The sequence below is a fragment of the Mastomys coucha genome, unplaced genomic scaffold, assembly GCF_008632895.1.
Source record: "Mastomys coucha isolate ucsf_1 unplaced genomic scaffold, UCSF_Mcou_1 pScaffold19, whole genome shotgun sequence".
In the NCBI taxonomy this organism is placed as follows: Eukaryota; Metazoa; Chordata; class Mammalia; order Rodentia; family Muridae; genus Mastomys; species Mastomys coucha.
In genome coordinates, this window is record NW_022196901.1 from 23564691 (window position 1) to 23574360 (window position 9670).

The following is a 9670-nucleotide window of genomic DNA, read 5'->3' on the forward strand; positions in this document are numbered from 1 at the left end:
AGTGCAGTCTAATTGAAATGTAACTCAGAAAAGCACGCTGGCTCACTACAAAGGTTTCAGACTCAACCACCAAAAAGACTTTAGGCTAAACCTGGAAAAGGGGGGCATGCTGGGGGAAATCTTATTATGCAACAGTTTCTTGTCTTTGCCAAACACTGATGCTTGGAAGTTGAGAAGAGACAGCCAGCACACCTGTGTCCATTGGCATAGAGTTAAATCAATACAAAACAGTAGGCAAACAGCCAATTACCTGTCACTCAAAGACTCACTTGAAGGGTTTAAAAAACAATTTTTACAAGCAGGAATTTAAAGTTTCCATATTTATAAGGAAGTCTTCCTCAGATATATAGAGACATTAAGATTGTATGTAGCAAATTAGGGAGTGACTTTCCTAATATTGCCTGGTAGCAGAGCTGAGCATAGCCTAGGGAACCCTGGAGAAGTCTGATGGCTGACCCCTAGCCACCCTCCCCCTTGTTTTTGGTTTGTTTGCTTGTTTGTTTTGTTTTGCTTTGTTTTGTTTTAATTTCACTAACCTGGCTCCACGGTCATGACAATCATTTGACCACATATCCCATCAGTTACTCTGAGACACCCACTGGGATTAACTCTTGTTCTGGTCATCAGAAAGATGTGGGCCAGTTTCTAGCCACACATCAGGTATTCTTTCTGGGGTAGGAGGTGAGTGGGGCGAGACTCAAGCCACTTGCTCTTGTGAAGTTATGTGCCAGCAAGGATCTCAACATGATCATAACATTTGCTCTGTAAACACAATGTTACAATCAAAATTTCTCGAAGCGGACAATGGAGTAGCTTGTACATGTAAGCAACATCTTATCATTCTCATTGATGACTTGAGCCTACATATCCTGAGACATGTGCTCAGAAGACAGTGTGGTTCGGATTTTCAGCATCCCCAGAGGCCCATGTAGGAGGCCTGATCTCTAGCCTGTGCTGACAGGTGGTAGAGGCTTGAGAAGGTGAGCCTACTTGTAGAAGTTAGGTTTTTAGGGGTATGCCTTTGAAGATGGGATCCCAGTCTCTCACTCTCTTCTCTTCCTTCTCCTTCTCCTTCTCCTTCTCCTCTTTCTCCTTCTCCTTCTCCTTCTCCTTCTCCTCCTCCTTCTCCTCCTCCTCCTCCTCCTCTTCCTCCTCCTCCTCCTCCTCCTCCTTCTTTTCTTCTTCTTCTTCTTCTTCTTCTTCTTCTTCTTCTTCTTCTTCTTCTTCTTCTTCTTCTTCTTCTTCTTCTCCTCCTCCTCCTCCTCCTTCTCCTTCTTCTCTCTCTCTCTGTCTCTCTCTGTCTCTGTCTCTCTCTTTCTGCCTCTCTCTCTGTCTCTGTCTCTATCTCTCTCTCTTTTTTCCTCCCTACCTTCCCCCACCCCATATGGTAGTTTAAATATGCTTTGACCTAAGCTTAGCTGGATGGGATCTTGTCCCAAAGTCATCACTTCCTTAATCTGTTTATCTTCTTGAACCTATGTTCAAGGAGATTCAGCTCCATTTCACTTCCTGGTGCCTCTTTATTCCTTGAAAATTTTATATTTTTCCTTTCTCAGCTTGCTCCTTTTCACTAAAATGCTCTTCATAAGAGTGAACTTTAGTAAGCACACAACAGAATTTGTATCAGGCTGTTTTGAGACTTCCTTTGTGAAAGCAATTAATCTAAATCTCTTCACTTTAGCCTCAGGTAGACTCTTCGGACAATGGCAAAAAGCAACCATGTTCTTCACCAAAATATCACAAAAACAATCTCTAAGCCACATACTAACTAACCTCTTGGGCCAGCAGGCCTACATAGTTCAAATCATCCTCAACATCACTGTTGTCTTTGTTCCTACTATGATGGCCCATTAAGCTCTACTTAATGGATTCTACTGTTTTTCAAATCTAAAGTCCCCAAATCCACATTATTCCAAACAAAAGTATGGTCAAGCCTATCATAGCAATACCCCAGTCTCTGGTACCAACTTCTGTCCTAGTTAGAGTTTTACTGCTGTGAACAGACACCATGATCAAGGCAACTCTTATAAGGACAACATTTAATTGGGGTTCATATCCAGGTTCAGAAGTCCAGTCCATTACCATCAAGGCAGGAGCATGGCAGCATCCAAGCAGGCATGATTTGGGAGTTGCTGAGAGTTCTATTCTACATCTTGTTCTAGAGATAAACAGAAGACCGATGTCTGGGAAGCTAAGATGAGGGTCTTAAAGCCCACTCCACAATGACATAGCTCCTCCAACAAGGCCACACCTTCTAAGAGTGTCACTCCGTGGCCAAGTATATTCAAACCACCACACTCCCCATCTTGCTCTCACTCTTTTCTTTTCCTAACTGCCATGCAAAGCCTTACTCACCTAACCAAATGATGGCTCCAGCTAGCCATGAACTGAAACCACCACCCTAATAGGGAACTCCCATGACCTTTTAGGGAACTTCCATGAAGTTCTCTCAGTGGCCTTGGGTACTACAATAGGATAATGGTATGTTTCTGTCCTTTCATGAACTTTGGGAGTAGTTCTATGATGTATTTTCTTTGTGATGTCATATCACAGACATTAAATGCTATTAGGCACTGACAGTTTTTAGCACCTCATTATTACTTGAATACTTCTCAGATTCAGTTTGTTTTTGAGAGACATATCACGCTGTGGGGTAGGTATGGTTAGAAGTGCTTCCTAGCATACATGCCCAAAACTTACTGACTCCTGGCCTCTAGCTCGCCAGAGGACATCACACTTGGTCCTTATTTTATATACTGATGGTTCAGCTTCCCAGGGGGTCTTACCCCACTCTGAGCTGCACAAAGGCTGCCACAGACAGGGCATTCTCTGGAGTTAAGATTTACTTCTCACAGTCCTGGAGGCTGACAAGTCCAAGATCAAGAGACCAGTATCTGATGAGTACCTTTGTGTTGCCATCCAATGAAACAGCAGAAGATGGAAACATCAGAAAGGAGGGAAAGAGACAGTGGGGGTATACCTGCACCTAATAAACCAACTCTAAGATAGCTAGCTGCATTAACCACCTCATGAAGGTACCACCTTTCAATATGATTACATTAAAGATTTAGTTTCAGGGTTGGAGAGAAGGATCAGCAGTTATGAGCACTGGTTGGTCTTTGAGAGGACCTGAGTTCAATTCACAGCACCCACATGGCAGCCCACAACTGTCTGTAACTCCAGTTCCAGGAGATATGGCATGTTCACACAGAGTGCATGCAAGCAAAAATACCACATAAAATAAATAAATCATTAAAAAAACATTTAGTTTCTGTGATTGCGGATCTTCAACTTGACAGGTTAGAATCACCTCAGAAACGTAACTGGGCTTTCTTCAAAACATTTTCAAGAGGTTTTACTAAGGTTAGATGATCCACCCCAAAAGTGGTTAACGCCATCCTGTGGGTCAGCATTCCTGATTGAGCAAAAAGGGGAAATGGAGTGAGTGAGCTAAGGACCAGCACTCATTTCTCAAAGCAGGATGTTATTGGCCTGCTTCCGACTCCTGCTACCACACCATCCCTACCATGATGGGCGGCATCCTCAAACTGTGAGCCAAGATAAACTCTTCGTATTGGTAGGTTTTACTGTTAGCAGAAAATAACTGAGATTAGCTGGGGAGGGGAAACCTTAGTTGAAGAACTGCCCCATATCAGAATGACTGGTCCCTGCCCATTGTGGGGAGCACTACTCCCTAGGCAGGTGAAACTGTACCACATTAAGAAAAAAAAAAGCTACATAAACAGAAGCCAGCAAACATGATGTAAGTAGCATTTATCTGTGGTTTCTGCTCCAGTTCCTGTTTGAGTTCCTAGTCTAAGGTCTCTCAAAAATGGACTATGACTGGAAGTTATGATGTGAAGTAAATTGTTTTTTTCTCTTAAATTGCTTTTGGTCAGAGTGGTTTTGTTTGATTGTTTTTAACAGTTCCAGAGGAGAAAACTAAGAGCATTCTTTCCTATTTTTTAAAAATATTTATTTTTATTATTTTGAATTATGTGTAGGTGTCTGTATGAGTATGCGCACTGCAGTTACTGATGGTTGTGAGCTACTTTGACATGAATACTGAGAATGGAACTTGGGTCTTCTAGAAAAGCACCATATTTTCTTAACCTGTAGCCATATCTCTAGCTTATACTCTTCCTTCTTTAAATTGCTTTTGCAGATATTTATTGTAACAACAGAAAAATTAATACAGTTTCCCATGTCAACTTTGGAGACTACATTCAAACATAGTATCAAACTCCTAGGATCTAAAACAGAGGTCCTTCTTACATGTAGTCACTCCACCAACAGTCCTAAAGTCTTAACTCACTTCAACATCAGTTCAAAATCCCCAAGTCCAGAGTCTTGCCTTAACAAAACTGATGGCTTCAAGATGTGCTATGCCCTGAAATAGCTTTTCTATGCTCCTACAGTATACAAGCCAGACTTGCCCCAAGCCCAATGGTGACATGAGTACAGGAAGAACATTTATACTCCCAAAGGAGAAACTGAGCAAGAATGAAGGATCGTAGGCCCTATTTAAAGCCTAACAGAGCAGAAGCTGTGAGCTCTCCAAACTCCAGGATAACCTTTCAGTCATATGCTTCCACAACTCCAGCCCACCAGATTCCTCAGTTCACTGGGCTCAGCCCTGTCAGCTTTCCAGTGGGATCTTGTTGCTGAGGATCTCCAGGCTGGGATAGTCCATGGGAGGCAGGGCTTCATAATTTTCACTCTCAGTAACATTCCTGTGAGTCTATAAGATCCTTCCATGAGGATCTACAACAGCAGGGTCCCTGTGACCAGCATCTGCTGTGAGTCCATAAGGTCCTTCCATAGGGATCTACAACAGCAGGGTCCCTGTGACCAGCATCTGCTGTGAGTCCATAAGGTCCTTCCATGAGGATCTACAACAGCAGGGTCCCTGTGACCAGCATCTGCTTAGGTCCCAGACTATCTACAGTGCTCCTACGAATCTGAGTGGGAACCACCATGGGGCCACATCTCTCAAACACCATAAGAATCAGAACTGCATGAGTGTTGTTTCAGATCTGTACTCCTGCCTCTAAGCAGGGGCTCAAGCTACATCCTGTGCCCCCAAACCATGGCTGGGGTGTCACCGCCCCATCTGTTGAGCAGAGTCTCTCAACAGCTCAGGAAGAGAATCCCAAGGTATTATGGGTATTCTCTGAAACAATGGCCCTCTGGTCCTACTCTAGACCTGCAAGAATTGTTTCAAAATCTTAGGTTCCCTCTGGTGTCTTTACTGCTGTCTATTAGCACCTGGTCCCATCTCTTGTGGACAGATGAAGACATATTCCATTAAAAGGTGTCCTGCTGTATTCATCACTGTCAAGGACACTGCACTTGACCTTGAAGAAAGACAGAAAAACCTCTAAAATGAAAGCTGTCTCTGGAAAAAAAAAAATAGGAGAGTTGTCTGTAGGCAGATCTCAGTTGAGTTTCCATCTGAGAACCAAAGCCTGTTTCATTTCTCATAAAGAAGACTTTGATTTCCCCTCATCCCCATCTTGATCTTGCATTTGAAGGCGCTAATATTCAGATTAGCGGTGAAGTACAGCATCTTTACTTATGCTTTCCCCCATCACACATCCCTGCACATGCTTCCGTGCTCCTTTCCTGCAAGCTTCAGACAGGTTCAACCCTCTCTTCTACATGCAACATCCTCCATGGCAGGCAACAAGGCCAAGTAGCTAAGATGGGGTTGGGGTAGACTTGAGGTAGCCCTGAGAAATCTGACACCTCTAGTCCTCTTAGTAATTAACATCAAGAAAGAGATACTAGACCACCAACCAGGCAGCATACACCAGCTGATATGAGGCCCCCAACACACATACAGTAGAGGACTGCTGGGTCTGTGTTCATTCAGAGATGATACACCTAACCCTCAAGAGACTGGAGGCCCCAGGGAGTTTAGAGGTCAGGTGGGTGGGGGTTGGGGACATCTACATGGAAGCAGGGGTAGGGAGAAGGTATGGGATGTAGAACAGTTGGAGGGTAGATGGGGGGAATAAAATATAGAGTATAACAAAATTAATTAATTAAAAAAAAATTAAAAAAAAGAAAGAGACACAGACTCTGACATGAGGCAGAGATGCTGAGGCAGAGGTTACCTTTGCTGAGGAACACCCCCACCCTCACCTGATCCCCTGTCCTTAGCTTGCAGTCCACACTTTGGACTTCATCCAAAACTGAGTTACCCAACCTCGAAAGCAGAGCTCCCACAGCCCCAGCTATGAGAGAGGGTTGCTTGAGAACAGTTGTCATTGTCTAGTTCAGGACAAAGGCTAAGTGAGCCATGCTCATGAGTTTGTATCGCTGTCTTGTCGTAATCAAGGAGCCTCAGAAGTGTCATCTCTGGCAGGAGAGTGCTGTTTATTTAACATACCGGCCCTTGAGATCCATTAATATAAATGGCTGCCTATACTCTAAGGGTGTATGCTGCATAGACAGACTTCTGAGGAAGCAATAGTTTCATCAGGAGTATTTTATCACTGTGACTGCTTGCTGCCATTTCTGGCAATAAACATCTATCGGAATAAAAGAAGTTTCTAACAAAATAGGGAAGTCATAACATATTCCTGGTCAAGTTTGATAGCTTGTGTTCTCAGTATCTAAAAAGAAGAATGTCAGTAAAGCTGATGAGTCTTCCCATTCTACTTAAAAGTGCAAATCACCAACATAACATTTACTCAACAGGCTTTTACAGACTCCCTTCTAAGATTCAGTCTAGGAAGCCTTTGTTGGGAACACTGTCATTGAAAGGAGACAGTGATCCCTTTCATGCCATCGAACTTTTCCAAACTCTAATCTGTAAAATAAAAGGTGAAGGCCAAAGGAGTGAGTGCAGAACCCTGAGTCCAAGCTCAGCATGTCAAGAATGGGATGTCTTGCATTGCATGTAGCAAATGTGTTCCCCTGAGTCCAAGCTCAGCATGTCAAGAATGGGATGTCTTGCATTGCACATAGCGAGTGTGTTCCCCTGAGTCTAAGCTCAGAGTGCAGAACCCTGAGTCCAAGCTCAGCGTGTCAAGAATGGGATGTCTTGCATTGCACGTAGCGAGTGTGTTCAACCTTTTGTCATTAAGCTGATGTTATCTACCAGAGATCATGCTTCAGAGCTGACAATAGAACTATAGACTAAACACTAAAACCCTTCATGATGTTTATAATTTTGTGTTGGGTTATATTCATACCTATTTTTGGCCAAATGTGGACTGACCACAGGCAATGGAATTAGATGTGCCTGATGCTTAAGAAGACTGGCAAAGATGACAGTACCTGACTAATACAGATGTATAGGCTCACAGCCATCCATTGAACTGAGTACAGGGTCCCCAATGAAGGAGTTAGAGAAAGGACCAATGGAGCTGAAGGGTTTGCAGCCCCCTAGGACGAGCGACAATATGAACTAACTAGAACCCTCAGAGCTCCCAGGGACTCAACCACCGACCAAGAACTATACATGGCAGCATGTGTATAGTAGAGGATAACAAAATCAATCATCAATAGGAGGAGAGGACCTTGGTCCTGTGAAGATTCTGTGCCTCAGTGCAGGGGAATGCAGGGGCCAATAAGTGTGAGAGGGTGGGGTGGCAAGCATGGGCAGGGGGGAGCCAACGAGGGTTTGTTCTTGTTTTTGTTTGTTTGTTTGTTTGTTTGCTTGTTCCTGGGAGGGGAAACTAGGAAAAGAAAAATCATATGACATGTAAATAAAGAAAATATCTAATAAAAAAAAAAAAGAAGACTGGCAAAGGTCTGAATTGAGGGTAAGTCATCAGCATGGACTAAGCATGTATTGCTGGAATATGAGTTAAGGAAGAACAGAAAGAAGGCTTCATAGAACCTTGAGGCACTTCAGGGGTACTCATGTCCCCAGATTATCTTTCAGTCATTGCTACCAACTAGCATTTCCAAGAATTGTACTTCTTCTACAGTGAAACAAATAGAGTTAGACTGTACTTTCAAGCACTATGGTGTACCCCATATATTATAGCATTTATTGATTGCAAAAATGGCATTACCAGGATGATGGAAGAGAATGAAGAGGCCCAAAACACAGTGACAACAGTCTCCATCCAGAGATGCCATCATATCGTGTACACATAGATTGATGTACACATAGATGGAAGTACACATAGATAGATGTACACATCGATTTACACATAGAAGTATGCACAGATAGAAGTACACATGGATAGATTTACACATAGATATAAGTTCACACAGATAGAAGTACGCAGAGAGAGAAGTACACATGGATAGATTTACACAAAGACATGTTCACATAGAAGTACACTGAGAAGTATACATGGATAGAAGTTTACATAGCTAGAAGTACACATGGATAGAAGTTCACATAGATAGAAGTACACATGTATAGGAGTACACATAGATAACTTTACACATAGATATAGACATAGATAGAAGTACACATAGATTTACACATGGATAAAAGTTCACATTGATGGAAGTACATATAGATGGATGCTTTGATTGCCTTAGTCAGATCCTCAAGACCCCAGTGACAGAGAAGACTTTCTAAGCATTAATCATAGCTCATATGTGAGTCAAACGTATTAATTAATTGCTCTTTGTAATAAAAAATGTATTCTGTACACATTATTTGAATGCCTTCTTAGTTCGCTGAAAGAGGCCACTCAGTGTGGTAGCTTTCCATGGGCTCTCCTAGGTTTCCAGCTTGCCAACTTACCTATAGAACTCAAACCAGTCAAGCTCTTTAACCACATACAGCCATTCCCCATTGTCTGTCTACCATGCATCCAGCTGGCTGTATCTCTGGAGGACCCTGGCTACCACACTCTCCTCACTAACAGCTCAGTCTATGTGCCACCTCCTACAGTCCCTCAAACCGTGGCTCAAAGCTCCACCTTCAAGATCCCAAGATTTTATGCTGCTCTTGAATAAAGTGATTCTCCAGCCCGTGAACTACCTCTGAACAGACAGTGGTGTCTACAAAGAGGTGTTCAGGGTAAAAATGAAAAATCATGACTGATCATAGCTAATGAGTTTTCTTTAAGATAAAGTTTTTATTATAAAATAATTCCTTCCTACTACTTTGGTTTAAAACTTTTATCTTTCATGGCATTGTCACAAGTAAAAATAAATATTTTAATTAATCTCTTAACTTGTAAATTTTAAAGTTAGATATTTGAATCCAGTTTACATTTTTCCTCTATTTTTTAATTGCCTGTCAAGTCCTCAAATCTGAAAGCTACTGCTCCAAAAACCACTGGATGTCAGTGACATTGATGACAGTGATGGTTTCATATAGATAAATACTAAGCCCAGTGCATTAAGCTGCATATGTTAACCATGCACAGCTTTCATACCTTCTATCATACATGCTAATCATACCTGGGTAAAAAATTTGCTTAAATATACAAATACACACATAAAATGTTTATAGTGTGTTACCACTTTGAACTCTAGCTTTTTTGCTCGGCTTGCTTTTGCCTAGCCATGGAACATACACGGGAAGCTTTCAACCCAGTGAGGCTAAAGGCAAATTAAAATCAACCTTCTTGCAGTACCACAGCATTCATTGTTTGTATATGCTTGGCACAGGGAGTAGCATTATTAGGAGGTGTGGCCATGTTAGAGGAAGTGTGCCTTTAAGACTCTTGTCCTAGCTGCCTGGAAG